The sequence below is a fragment of the Phascolarctos cinereus genome, unplaced genomic scaffold, assembly GCF_003287225.1.
Source record: "Phascolarctos cinereus isolate Bilbo 61053 unplaced genomic scaffold, phaCin_HiC Scaffold_2;HRSCAF=192, whole genome shotgun sequence".
Classification (NCBI taxonomy): Eukaryota; Metazoa; Chordata; class Mammalia; order Diprotodontia; family Phascolarctidae; genus Phascolarctos; species Phascolarctos cinereus.
The window spans coordinates 148,222,899-148,238,423 of record NW_027555625.1 but is presented as its reverse complement, the minus strand read 5'-3'; the positions used below and the strand labels follow the sequence as shown (position 1 = coordinate 148,238,423).

Sequence of the window (15,525 nt, the reverse complement as noted above, 5' to 3'; positions counted from 1 at the left end):
CCAGCTCTGGAGTCATGAGGTCCTGGGTTCAAATATGGCCTCAGATGATCGACTTACTAGCTGTGTGACCCTGGACAGGTCATTTAACTGATTCAATGGCCTCACCAAAAAAAAGAAAAAATGTTTTTTCACTGAGAATTTACAACTTGGATATGGGAAAATGTTACAAGGCAGGGTTTGATGTATTGTTCTGTTGGGTGTTGATAACGCAGATTAAAACCTAAGTATAAGAGGTGTACTTTTTTTTCTGCAGAGATGGTTGTTAAATATTTACCAGAACATCCTGGAAACTAGTTATAGATTAATAATAGATGATTATGTGTAAATATTTATTTAATCATAACTCCTAGAGAATGAAGTATTATTGAAAAACTTTGTCCCAAATAGCAAATTATCCTCAAATTTGGATTTGTAGCTAAATACAACGTATTCTAAGAGAAAAGAAATGGGTGATAACTAAAGGTCCAGAAGAGACGTTTAATATAATCGCATTTAAGTCCACTGCTTTACAGAAAAGGAAACTGAGGCCTAGACAGGAAAAGTCTCCTGTTTTGAGTCACCTAGCGGAAAGGTACAGTGTGCGGAGGACTGGATCTGTAGTTGGTCAGATGGCCTCAGTGATGGCTAAGGTCCCTTCTAGTGTAAACCAAGAATACTCCTCTCGGTAAGAGACTCCATATTCAAACCTGGGTCATGGGTCCTAGGTGCAGAGCTGAAAGGAATCTTCTTACCCAAATCCCTCATTTTGCAGATGAGAAAACCGAAGCTTAGAGGAGGTGAATTGCCTTCCTCAAGATCCTACATGGAATACCAAAGGTGGGATTCTAGCCTAAATTCCTTGCCTCCAACCCTCAGGTATTTCCATTGTACTATGTGATTTTTCTGGGGCTTTTTTATTTTTCCAAAAAGCAAGAAGCTTGAGCCTGTATCTGTGTAACAAAATACACTGGATGGAGCAACAGATGATGCAAATCACTGCAGAGGATCCTGGGTTTCCCTCGGTACTGAAGTATAAAAACCAGAACACAGAAGGGCTCCTCTGTCCAAGACCTCCCCTTCACCACCCGTCCTGCTTCCAGCCTCTTTCCTTCCTCAGATAACTCCCAGCATTTTGTCCGTGCCTCCCCTAAGCACTTCCTGTTTTCTTGTGTGTATTCATGTATATTCTTGTCTCATCTCAGACGGCACAGTGAATAAAGTGTTGGATCTGGAATCAGGAAGACCTCAGTTCAAATCTAGCCTCAGACCATTACTACCTGTATGACCCTAGGCAAGTCACTTAACCTCTGTTTGCCTCAGCTTCCTCATCTGTAAAATGGAGGTAATAATAATAGCACCTACCTCTCAAGGTTGTTGTGAGCAAATAAGATAATAATTTTAAAGTGCTTAGCACAGTATCTGGAACATAGTATATAAATTTTAGCTATAGTATATGAATATAGCATATACATTTTAGCACATGCTATATACATTTTAGCTATTCTACTAATTTTAAGCACCTGAAGACCAATGACCAGGTTAAGCATGGTTAGAACATGCTCCTACCAGAATCTTGAGCATTCTTCATATCACACACTGGGGGTAGCTCCAACACAACATCTTTCTACATCTTCTTTAGTTCTTTTGTGCTCTTCCCCTTCTGATGTCACTTTATATTAACGTTATACACTGGATTTTCTTACTTCAGTATATATTGCAACCTTCCCACTTAAATATGAACACAGGCTCCTTGAGGGCAGGGGCCATTTTGTTCTTTCCTTAGTATCCTCAGCAGCTAGCACAGTTCCTTGACCATAGAAGGTCCTCCATTATTATTATTGCAATCATTAATAACAATATTGTTAGCACTTACATAGCCCTTTTAAAATTTGCAAAGTACTTTATCAATATTAACTCATATTATCCTAACAACAATCCTGGGAGGTAGATGCTGTTATTATCCCCATTTTACAGATGAGGCAGACAGCATTTAAGGGACTCACCCAGGGTCACATAGCTAGTAAATGTCTGAAGCGGCACTTAAATTCAGGTCTTCCTGACTTTAGGCCCAAGGCTCTATGCAGTACATCAACTAGCTGCCTTAGGAACACTTGTCAAATTGAATTGTTAAATCCTACCAGCAGAAATCTTCACTGTGCCCTGGACATAACGTAGCAGGTGCTTACTGAGCTGTACAATTCATCACGTCCAGCATGCTGCAACCCCCCCTGTTCTCTCTCTTCTCTAACTCCTCTGACACTGCAGATGAGAAAACTGAGGCAAATGGGATTAAGTGACTTGCTTAGGGTCACATTGCTAGAAGTCATCTTCCTGACTTCTGGCCCAGTGTATTATCTACTATACTACCTAACTGCTCCAGGGTCAAGAACACTTGACTTCAAATCCAATCTCAAGCATTTACTAGCTATATGATACTGGACAAGTCACTTAATCTCTGTTTGCCTCAGTTATCTCATCTGTGGAGCAGGGATAAAAATAGCACCTACTTCCCAGGGTTGCTGTAAAGATAAAATGAGATGATATTTGTAAAGTGCTTTGCAAACCCTAAAGAAACATATAAATGCTGCTGCTGCTGCTACTACTAATTACTAGTACTGCTACTACTACTACTACTACTACTACTACTACTACTACTACTACTACTACCACCATCCCTCTTTTCTAGTCATCCACAGAACACAACAAAGTACTTTATGACATCAGCATATAATATTGTCATGAATAATTCTGTCTCCTTCCCTAACTGCTTTCCTTGTGGGTGACTTTTTCACCTCCAGTTAGACTGCAAGTTCTTTGTGGGCAGGGACCATGTTTTATACTTCTTTGTTTCCCACAGAATGCAGGCATTCTATGCTAGGGCATAAAGTCCAGGCTCAGGAATCTGATTATTTGTACAGAAATCTTGCATTTTCAATGACTTCACGAGTAAATGCAAAAGCCATTGGTTCAACATCTGTGTACAGACATGACTTGGTATCCTCTCCATTCCAAATTGACCCTGTTGGACAAGTCCTAGGCAGTTTCCCATCAGAAAATCCATAAAACCACAATGACTAGCCTCTCAGAAAAGGCTAAGGTATTTTCAACATGCTCTGGCCTGTGTTTGAGAATAGCTCTTTCCTTGGAAATCTTGAGAATGGTTTTAAATTGAGCAGATTGGGGAGAGAACTTGAGTGAGACAGCAGCTTTTTTCTCTTTGTCTTGAGATGGGTAGATGGACTGAATCCTCTTGTGGAGGCATGGATTCCATCCAGAGAGGATGAAACAATGACAATAAACAAGGCTCAGCAGATACAAACTTGGCACAGAGAGCCCTGCCACACACCAGCTCTCTTCGCTGCCTTTTCACATGTCTGGATACTTTCCATGGCATGTGCAGTTTATAAACACCTTGTTTATTCCCTGAACAATTTTGGCGGGAGGCTCTGAAGGAAACTTGCCAAGACAATGGGCGATTCCTTGGGCCCATTTCAACAACCCCACTTTTCTTCTACATACAGTGTGCTTTTGCTTCCTTATAACCTGCCCTCTCCTTTGCATAAAGGGGCAGGGCATGTTGAACAAAAGCAGCTCAGAAAAGCTACAGAAAATGAATTTATTAAAGAAAAGATGCTGGTAGGCACTATACATCAACAGCAAAGGGGGCCACTTATTTTCCCACTTCTGATTCATTCAGATGCGGTTAAGTGTAAGGCAGTTTTAAATGAGATCAGAGGATGTCAGACAACATTATACCCCAACTGGCAAAATGAGACCCAAATCTGAACACTTTTAGAACAGAAGCTATTCCTGTTGGATATAAGAGCCTTTATGACATTTAACAAGAGAGGTGAATGTGCCTGGCTAAGTAGCATGACTCTTCTGAATATCTATGTTCAAATTTGTTATTGCCAGGGAGCCTGTGGCCAAGTCCCCTACCCAGCATTCAGGGAATAATAATAAGCAAACCAGAAGGTCACATTCCATATCCCTAAGGTATTTAGATTATGACACAGAGAAGATAAGGCCAGTGAGGGAGTGTACTCAGAGACCAATGAGGACTCTTTACATATAGGAATGATCTGGAAGGGCAGAGTTGAGTGGTTAGGACTGAGTGGTTTTAGTCTTACAAGCCAAAGTCATTTTGCAACTGTCCAGAGGAACTATTGAAGTGGGTCTCTATTAATTGCAGGCTTTAACCCCAGTTCATGATATTTTGGGTCACATGTAGGACTTTTGTGTTAGCAGAGTTGTAGAGATAGTTTAGGGTACACAAAACATAAGGAGAGATAAAGACCATTCCTTCTTTTCACCAATGTCATTAGGGTAGCCGATGATAGTTTTAATTAACTGTTACTTTTTTCAGACTTTCTTGAAGCTAATTGATAGCTCAGCCAGACAGTGACAAATCCTTACAGTACTTGGACCTTAGATATGATCTAGTCCAACCTTCTACCCAAGGCCAAAAGCTAGTGACAATCAGGATAGAATCCATGTCTCTTGACTCCTGGTCTAGTATTCTATTAAGCCAACTGTGATCACAGACTCACAGATTCAGAAACATAAGGGACCTAGAGGTAATCTAAGACAACACCTTCATTTTCAGATAAGGACATTGAGGCCCTGAGAGGTTAAATAACTTACCCAAGGTCACACAGATAGTAAGTGACAAACTAATAACATGAACTTAGGTCCTCTCACTTCAAAGCCAACGTTCTTTCCACTGGACCATAGTGATTCTCAATTAAATAAGGAACTCTTCACAAATCTGCATGTCATCATTGAGCAAGGGCCACACTCATCTTCTATTTATTGTTCCAATTTTAGTATATGTGCAGCCAAACAGCCAGTTTTAACACAGGGAGATCAGAAGAAGCAGTTTGAGAATGCAAAGTTTTCTATTGATGATGATGATGATGATGATGATGATGATGACGATAATAGCTGACGTTTATATATGGTGTTTTAAGGTTTGTAAGCCACTTTATATATGTGTTATCTTGCTTGGCTTTTACGACAACTTTGTGGGACAGATGCTATTATCCCATTTGACAGATGAGGAAACTGAAGCTAAAAGAGATTCTTGCCCCCATGCAAGTTAGATTATTTTTCTCTTAAGAGATATTGAGACTTGCTCATAGAACTAGTGGCTCAGGCTGCTGATACCACTTTTCAATCACCTCGTAACAAAACAGCCACAAGGAACTCCAGGATTTTGTTCTGATGCTTGGCTCATGGATCACAATGGGCAAGTGAGTCAAGGGAACTTCACTTGAGCTGAATCAACCCAAGTTATCTTCAGTGCATATCTTTGTTGCCTATTCTCCTTTTGTTAACTGCCAAGTGGTCTGTGAACATCTCATCTTGTTCTGGTATCAAACATAAACTACCAGAAGACTAACCTGAGTCAGACCCAGCCCAGAACACTTGCCCAGGGTCATAAAGCTAGGCAGTGTCTGAGGTGAGAGTTGAACCCAAGTCTTCTTGACTTCAAGTTCAATACTCTATCTAACTCTCCAACCAAGCTGCTTCTGGAGTAATTGCAGACAATACTAAATCTTCGGACTATTGCTTAGCTTTTCCCTTGCCATTCTGTAATTATCTGGGATGGTGAGGACAGGGAAGGGGAAGCCTTTAGCCAGACCTGGAAATTGTTCCAATGGGGCAATCCCTCCAAATGCCCCAATGTGGTTAACAGCCATGTTAACACTGACCTTTAGATTTCCTGGGCATTACCTTAGAGTTAGTGTAAAGGTTCTTCTTCACTCTTGCTTGACACTGACAAACTTACGGCATACAACTACTGCTTTCTCACTCTTAGTAAGTAGGACAATAGTCTTACTTCCTCCATACATAACCTTGAGACTGATCCAAAATGAAAAGGGCTGCCTTATAAGGTAATGAGTTCCATGTCACTGGTGGTCTCCCAGTGGCTATGGTATGAAGACTTGTCAGAATAGTATAGAACAGATTCCTACTTATAAATGGCCTCTGAAGTAATTTTCCAATACTGAGATTCTATGATTCTGCCTTTCTGTGTCTGTGTATTTACCAGTGCCATTGACCCAGAAGTCATTAACATCATCCTGGGATTTGTTTCTGCAGGAAAGATACATAGCATGGTACAAAGGAATGCATTGGATTCAGAGTCAGAGAACGTGGCCTGAAACCTCAATTCTGCCTCTTGCTACCACTATATATTTTATGTCCATAACCACTTGCAAATGCAATTTGTATTGCATATATTATGTCTGGAACAATACATGCAAATATATGTACATGTTATCTTCCTGACTAAAAGAAAAACAGCAACAAAAAGTACCATTATGTGCCAAGACTGGTGCTAAGCACTGGAGATACAAAAGGAAGGGTGGAAAAGTCTCTGCCTCAAGCAGCTCCCAATCTAACACATGTACAAACAGGATATAGACAGGATAAATTGGATAGCATCTCAGGGGAGGAGATGGAGATGAGGAGGAAAGAGTTCCAACCATAAGGGACAGCCAGTAAAAATACACAGAGCTGAGATGTGGAGCGTCATAACTGAGGAATAGCAAGGAGGTCAGTGTCAACTGGATTGAAGAGACTAGAAAGGTAAGAAGGGCTGGGTTAGAAACTGCCTTAAAAGCCAAATAGAGGATTTTCTGATTGATCTTAGAGGTTATAGGGGGACACTGGAGTTTACTGAATAAAATGGAGATGGGGGTGACGTGATCAGACCTGCACTTTAGGAAGAGCAGTTGGCCCAGACCACAAGCTCCTTGAGAGAGGAGGAGATTATTTTCACTCTTGTCTTTCTTTCCCTAGTGCCTAGTACAATATCTGACACATAATAAACATTTAACAAATACATGCTTGTTGATTGATTACCTGTGTGATTCTGGGCAAATTACACCTTCTGTGGACCTTACTTTGTGCATCTATAAAATTAAGGGGTTGGACTAGACTACTTCCAAGGTCCCTTAGGTTTTTGATCCATGATCCTTTGGACCTATAGAATAGTCTTCTAAGATATGATCATAGTAAGCCTACCCATTTGCCTACCTGTCTTAGGAGTATTATATTTCTACAGAATGTTTATGCATAACTGAGTGATTTTATTTAAAATACACATATACAAAAAATCTATTCTGTGCCAGAACACAATAATGCCTTATTCATCCATCATATACGGGGTCTAAGGTATATTACATAAGTGAATTTTCCAGATAACTAAAGCGTATCCTTTTAACCTTCAAAACTTTTGACTTTGCCTCTAGTGAAAATATTTCAAAATTGCATTACACACTACCCTTCCTTCTTAAGTTATAATGCTATAACAGTCTCGGTGTCTACCTTGGTGTGGAAGGGTGTTTACCCCTATGCTGAGTGGCCTCCAGACTCCCAGGCTTGTTGAGTTCTCATGCCTGTTTTTTATACATTCTTTCTCCTTCTTGGCTGCTATGCCAAATTGCTGTTGGCATAACACCTTCCAATAACCTTTTGGACTTGTTGCTTCTAATTTTGGCTTGAGATGACTAACTTGATTAGAATTGTGACTAATGTAAGAACAAACAAAGAGCTTTGAAGAGCTCGGACTCAGTGGCTCATCTCTGAATAAAGCCCACCAGCTTTAATAAATGGACTCCGTAAGTGATGTCTTGGTTTCTCAAATGTCATTTTTGCTTACTTGCAAGTTCTTAGCTCTATCCCCGATAGCTGAGGTTATCAGATGAATACACGCTAGATAAATGAGGCATTGTGGTCTCTCATTCTCTGTGGAATCAGCTCTGGGCCCCAAATGGTTGGAAAATCAAAAGGCTCCTTCTGTGATGTCCTAGGGTAAATTCATCCCCCTTCATCTTTATATGCATTAGTCTGTTCCTGGCAGTCCCATCTTGCCAAATCACATGAAGTCATGACAGGGAAAAAGAATGAGGAAAAGAATAGCCAGGTGGATAAAGAATCTTCCCAGCTAGGCCCTATTGGTGTTGACCTAATGTTAAGGCATGAATAGACATCAGAGCTCACAGAGTCATTCGGTGATGAGGGGCCACCACCAGAGTTTCTTTGGGTATTGCTTTCCCATGAGTATAGACATTGATTTTTTTTTTAAATTTCCTGGTTGCTCACTTGTCACTCACTACTGTTCCCAGCTCTTTCTGTGTCTCCAGTGGCAGTAGATGCAATTTGGAGGACTACAAGGAGGTTCCAGGTCATACACGGGATTCTGGGCCTCAAATATGTTTACACATACTCAGGTAAACACACCAAGACCCAAATCATTCATCATCCGGAACCTAAACCAACTCAATGTACAGTGTGACATATTATATAACAATTATATAATTATGAACTGAGTGAGGGAAAAAGAGGGGCATAATCATGGAACAGCTAAAGAGAAGGAAGTGGGATCTGATCCCTACAGGATTTCAACAGGGAGAGATGTGGAAAGAGTAACGTTCAGGCATTGGGAATAGGACAGTGCAGGTGGGAGAGAGTAGAGATGGAGTAGGAAAGAACTAGACAGCCCAGTCTGTCTAGAACACAGTATAGGAAAGGTAGTAATGTTAAACAAAATTAGCTACAGATTTTATTTTATATATCCTGCTAGCTTTTAGTTTCTGAGAAATAATCTTTGATTCCACAACTTGGGCCAGAGGGAGTTACTGAAGGCTTTTGAAAAAGGCAGTGCTATGGTCAGTCCTGTGCCTCAGGAAAACTATTTCAACAACTGAGCAAAGAATAGGTTGGAAAGCAGATACAAGTTATTAGGAAGATACTAGTTAGGAGGTCACTAGCAAGGAGGGGTGTGTGTGTGTGTGTGTGTGTGTGTGTGTGTGCATGCATCAATTTTATGTATATACACACATATATAATATATGTACATATATGTGTACACACACATATACGTGTGTATATACACATGTGTGTATGTATGTGTGTTTGTGTGTCAATCTGCTTGGTTCAGTAAGATCCTAGGAGATACCAATGATATTGATGAGAATGGTTAAATTTACAGAGAAAAAATCTGTCCTATAGCTCCAGATTACATCCCTAACACTCATGGGTAATCTCTACTATTTAAAGCCCTTTATAACCTGGCTTCAATCTACCTTGATTACGGCCATCACTCCACTTTAGGTCCAGCCAAGCTGAGCATCTTGCTGTTGCTCCCACACAGCATTCCACTTCTCATCTCCATGACTTTGCCGATGCTTATGCATGGAATGAACCTTCTCCTCACCTCCATCCCTACAGGAGTCATTTCCTGATCATCCCAGCTGCTAGTGCTTCAGTCCCTAAATTATCTTGCATTTATTTTGCCCATTTTATTCATGCATATGCTGTCTCCTCCAATGGAACATAAACTCTCTGAGGTCAGGGACTGTTTCCTTTTTTGTTCTTGTATGCCCATCACCTTGCTCACAGCTTGGCCTATACAAGGTACTCCTAAAATGCTTATGATTGATTGACTGATGTTGCAAATGTGCCCTACTGAAGACAGAAAGGAGCAGATGAGAGAATGGAGATGCCTCAGTATAATTTTTTTTTTAAATTAAAGCACTTGCCGGAGCAGCTAGGTGGCACAATGAATAAAGCACAGGCCCTGAAGTCAGGAGGACCTGAGTTCAAATACGGTCTCAGACCAGACACATAACACATAATACTTACTAGCTGTGTGACCCTGAATAAGTCACTTAACCTCCACTGCCTCACAAAAAAAGTACTTACCGACCATGGATCTATAATGCAAGCCTTGTGTGTGTGTGTGTGTGTGTGTGTGTGTGTGTGTGTGTGTGTGTGTGCGCGTGATATAAAATGAAAAGATCTACATCACCAAAAACAAAAAGATTGGAACTGGGTCCTCCTCTCAACTAGACCACAGGAAATTCCCCACCTCTATTAGTACTATTTAGGACAGGAAAGCAGAAATTATATGGATTCAATGATATAGGCAAAATTTTAAAAATTCCATTGATCCACCTATACCCATTAGTAGCTCCCAATCACCTCTAGAATAAGCTTAGAGCTAGAACTAGTACCAAAGAGGAACCAGGCCTCTGTCCCTAAATGCCTCTGTGTGTGTGTGTGTGTGTGTGTGTGTGTGTGTGTGTGTGTGTGTGTGTGTGAAAATAGGGAGCATTGGGCAGATCTGAAGAGAAGAACTGACTATCCCTGCTCCCTACACACACAAACACAGACACAGACACAGACACAGACACAGACACACACACACACACACAACACACACACACACACACACACACACACACACGCCCTCCCCAAGCTCCCATAGTCAGCAAGCCCCTCTCATAGATCTATTTCTCTTTAAGGGCAGCTTGGATTACCCTTCTATGCCCACACTTCCTGGCCTGAGGATCCATTCCTCTATGATGAATACCTGGGATCATCTCAATGTTGGCTGTCCTTTGGTCCAAATGGCCATTGTTTTCCTTCTTAACCCCAATCTGTATTTCTTTCTTTCCCTATTTATTACCTTAGCTGACACTTGCAGAGTACTTTAAGGTTTCCATATGTCATCACATTTTATCCTCACAATAGCTTGAGCAGCTAGTTGCACATTATCTCCATTGTTCAGATGCAGAAACTGAGCATCAGAGTGGTAAAGTACATGGGCATCTGTATAGTAAATGTCTAAGGTGTAATTTGAACCCAGGACTCACCTGATTCCAAAGTCAGTATACTCACTGCTGTACCAGGCTGCCTCTCCTTTTCTGCTTTTTCTTCTTCAAGTGCTCTTTACCCCATCAGATCCTCAAAACACCACCATGTGGTAGGCACTGCAGGCATTATTATATCTACTGAGGCAGTCTGAGTGATTAGAGCACTGGGCCGGGAGTCAGGAAGATGCAAGTTCAAACTTGGCCCCCGATACTTACTGTGTGACCTTGGGTATGTCACTTAACCTCTGTTTGCCTCAGTTTCCTCAATTATAAAATAGGGATAATAACAGAACCTACTTTGCAGGATTGTTATGAGAATTAAATGAGATAATATTTATAAACCCCTTAGCACAGTGCCTGGCACATAGTAGGTGCTACGTGAATATTTATTCCCTTCGTCTTCCCTTATTTTACAGATCAGGAAACTGAAGGTCAGATAAATTAGTAACTAACTTATCTAGTAGTTAATTTACAACATACTTACACAGCTAATAAGTATCTAGCAAACTGGGTAGGACTCAAACCTAGGTTTCTCCTGACTCCAAGTCCCCATCACTCTTACCATACTATGTTATCTCCTATACAGGTAGTGAGAACTTCTAAAACATTGGATAATACTCCAAGGATTCCATTAGTGTCAGTGTTTCCTCTACCTACAGAAATAGCAGTTCCTATGATCAGTCTGGTGCTGAACCCTGCACTTAGCTAAATTGAACTTTAAAAGAAACATACTCCAGTCATAGGCCCATCCTTAAGGCCATTCTAGTCTGGTAAGTCTTGTCAGAGCCTATGTGTCATGGACATGGTCCTGAGCCCATAGTAAGGATTTGATAAATGCTTGTTGACTAGCTGACTGACCCAGCACACTAGTACATCACCCTGAGGTGTTAGAGGAAGTCATTGGTGGAAAATCTGATTAAATAACAATGGTGATTAATATCCGTAAAAAGCTTTTTTAAAATTTTTAATTAATTTATTTTGAATTATTAATAATCACTTCCATGAGCTTTTGAATTTAAAATTTTTCTCCACCTCCCTTCCCACCTCCCTCCCCAAGACAGCATGCAATCTGTTATAGGCTATACATACGTGTGTGTGTGTGTGTGTGTGTATGTATATGTATATATAAAGCTTTGAAATCCATGCAAGAAAATGAAAAAATGTATGCATCATCCCTTGATATTCTCTACTTTCTTATGAAATCTCATTTTCACTCTACTTTATGTACTCCCAAAAGGCAGGATGGCAAGAAGAAGAAGAAGAAGAAGAAGAAGAAGAAGAAGAAGAAGAAGAAGAAGAAGAAGAAGAAGGAGGAGGAGGAGGAGGAGGAGGAGGAGGAGGAGGAGGAGGAGGAGGAGGAGGAGAAGAGGAGGAGAGAGGAGGAGGAGGAGAGGAGAAGAAGAAGAAGAAGAAGAAGAAGAAGAAGAAGAAGAAGAAGGAATGTTATTAAATTCCAGGTGCCTATGAAAATACTAGAAACAGGCTCTCTTGTACATGTGCTACCAATGAGGCTGGCATTTATCAGCTTCATTGCTGAGAATATCCTTTAAGCAACTAAACTTTACTCCTTCCACATTTGCCATGTCGTGTAAAGAAAGTAAGAGTTACATTTAACTCTCCAAGAAATGACAGACCCAAGGGTCTCCCAGGTTTTCAACTGACAGGCTGTGATAGAATTATGGAAATTCTCCTCGCTGAGCTATAAATATACTAACTTATGGAGAGAGATTCATCTTTCAAACAAAAGTTTTCTAAAGGAGTTCAAAAAACTACCCATAGGGGAGTTACCATCAAATGGGAACTCATCAGAACTATCTGCCAAAAAAATGCTCTAAAACCAAATAATAAGGGAAATGCAAATTAGAAGGATTCTGAGGTTTCACCTAACACCTATCAAGCGGCAAAAATGAAAAAGAGGGAAATGGTCAATGCCAGAGGATTTGGGGAGAAAATGGATATACTAATATAACATTGGTGGAGCTATAAATTAGTCCATTCTGGGGGGAATCGGAATTAAGCTAGAAAAGTTGCTCCATTAGTTATACACCCCAAGGACCAAAGGGTTGACAAAAAGGCCCTATTCAGACAAAAATATTCAGAGCAGTATTAACTGCAGTAGCAAAAAGAGTGGAAACAAGGCAACAAACAATTGGAAAATGGCTGAACAAACTGTGATAGATAAACATAATGGAATACTACTTGCATAAGAAAAAAAAGATTATGAGGAATTCAGAGACATACAGGAAGACTTACATGAACACAATGAAGGAAGTATACACAATGCTAGTAAAGTAAAGTAAAAGGCAAGTGAACAGATTTATTTTCAAGACCAATCTTGGTAGTGTAGATCAAACAATGAAACATACCTCCCTCCTCTCAGCAGAAATTTTACAGATGGTGGATGTGGAAGGTTGAATACTCTGCCAGACTCAATGGGTAAAACATGATTTACAGAAAATGATTGGGGTACAAAAATAAAGGCACTGAGATAAGTTAAAAGGTGAGGGAAATCATCTACCATAAAACATTAAAAGATAAAAAAGGCAAATATAAGCAAGTCTTATATTTTTGCCAGGCTTCAGGAAAGACGGGAGCTTGGGATGATTGAAACATAATTTAAATGTCATGAGCCATTCTCCATTTTCAAGTGGAAAGTTCTCTTGGGAGGAAGAATGGCAAGGTCAATAATGGGAGAGTACAAACTGAATTAGGAGAGGTTTCCATTTTGTCTACACCAATAAAAGGAGAACAAACTAAATGGTCAACAGTGGTCATGGCACATATTGTTGGACTTTTAATAAGGAAACCTGGAATCAAATCCTATCCCCACCCTGTCTGCATCACCATATGGCATCAAAGCCACATAGAGTTGTAAGATGGAAGGAACTTTAGCAATTAGAAGTCCCAGCCTGAGTTTACTCATCTATAAAATTGGGATAACAAGACATGCACTGTGTATATCACAGGGGTGGTATCTGGAAAGCAGCTGATAAACTAAAGCTCTATATTAATGTGTGTAGAGTAAAAAAGATATTGATCTAGGAGTCAGTAAAACCTGGGTCCATCCCTCATCTAGACACTTATGAGCTGCTTAACATGGGCAAGTCACTTAACTCTCTGAGTCTCAGTTTCCTTGCCTGTAAAATGGAGCAGCTAGGTGGTACAGTGGATAGAGTACTGGGCTGGAATCAGTAAGATCTGAGTTCAAATCTGATTTCAGACACTTACTTTAGCTGTGTGACCCTAGACAAGTCAATTAACCCTGTTTACCTGGGTTTCATCATCTGTAAAATGAAGTGGAGGAAATAGTAAACCAGTCTAGTGTCTTTGCCAAGAAGATTCCAAATGGGGTCACATGATTGAAAACAACTGAACAACAATAACAAAAAATTGCACATAATAATACTTTTACCTCATAAGGTTGACCAGAGAATCAAATAAGATATATGTGTAGTGTTTTGCAAACCTTAAAACACTATATGAATATCAGCTGTCATTTTTTCCCCATGTCATCCATCTTGTTCATCTCATCTTTTTCAGTGGAGTTCAGATGGAAATAGACCTTAGGAAGCTATCCTGTTCTTCTTTTCTATCTAATGTAGTGTGTACTATGGTACAGATGGATAGTCATTGCTTTTTCATAACTGAATAAAAGATCGAGGATATAAGGTCATTTTTTTTTTGTAGGCTCACTGAAAGGATCTTCAGAATATGCCAAGAACACACAGGGATAACAAACCTCATCATGTTTTTATGCAGATTTAACTTCTTCTTCCTTGTCTCTTACTCCTCCTCCTTCCTTTTTTTCCTATGAATTTCAGATAAGAATGGCCCTGGGAAAAGTCACTATTTTGTTATTATTTTATAGTGTTGTCCTACACATTGGCGTCTTTCATCTTTTCTCCCCAAACACAGCCCTATTCTCAGTTTCCCAATTTCTGCTAAGGGCACCTCCGTCTCTCCAAGTAACCAATTTCCCAATCTCCATGTTTTCCTTGACTCCTCCCTCTTACATGTAATATACTGTCATTTCTACCTCCACAACAGCTCTCACATATGTCCTCTTTTTTTCACTCACACAGTTGCCATTCTAGGTGGAGTTCTTACCACCCCAGTGGTCCAGGTGACTGCAATAACCTCCTCTTTGTTTTCTCTGCCTTAGCTCTCTCCCCAACCCCAATCTATTTTCTACACTGAGGCCAAAATGATGCTCCTAAAGGACAAATCTGATCATGTTACCCACCTGGTGTAAGAAACTCCAGTGGCTCCCTGTTACCTCTAAAATCTGGTTCATAATTAAATTTCTATTCACAATTTTCACAATCTTACTCCCTTTGATACATTTTACGGTATGGTCATATTGATCTTGTTCTCCCCCACACACAATACTTCATCATCTATCTCTGAAGAAAAAAAAAAGTCTATCCACACACATTTAACCAAATGGACACATAAAATCCTAAACCAGTGGCTCCAATGCTTTTGATTATCCTAAAAAAAAAAAAAGACCCTATTTTTAATGTCCAAAAATGTCATGGACCTCCCTTCCACCAATAATTGTACTGTTGGTGTCCATGGTTAAGAAAACATACGACCTCCTTGCAAAATGCATTGCATTCTTATCTCTACTTTTGGGAATCTTTCGTTTCCTTTGCGATTCAGTTCATGAATCATCTTCTAGGAGGCTTTTTCTGGTACCTCCAACCCATGGCTTCTTCCCCTTTAAGATTACCTTGTATCTAATTTCTAAGTATTTTGTACTATCAAAATATGTACACATTGTCCCCAGGTTAAAATGTAACTATTGGAGGGCCCCTTGTATCCTCAGTACTTAGCACAGAGCCTGGTATATAGTAGGGATTTAATAACAAAACATTTG

General features: G+C 40.1%; 1 protein-coding gene and 1 non-coding gene across 4 annotated transcripts in view; both read right to left on the bottom strand.

The window, feature by feature from the left end:
* Positions 1 to 15,525, bottom strand: part of ACOXL (acyl-CoA oxidase like) — a 539,860-nt gene that overhangs the window by 197,745 nt on the left and 326,590 nt on the right. The gene's annotated exons all lie outside the window — the stretch shown is intronic.
* Positions 4,724 to 4,827, bottom strand: LOC144456019 (U6 spliceosomal RNA). The gene has a single exon (XR_013484929.1). It is a non-coding gene; the product is annotated as a U6 spliceosomal RNA (small nuclear RNA).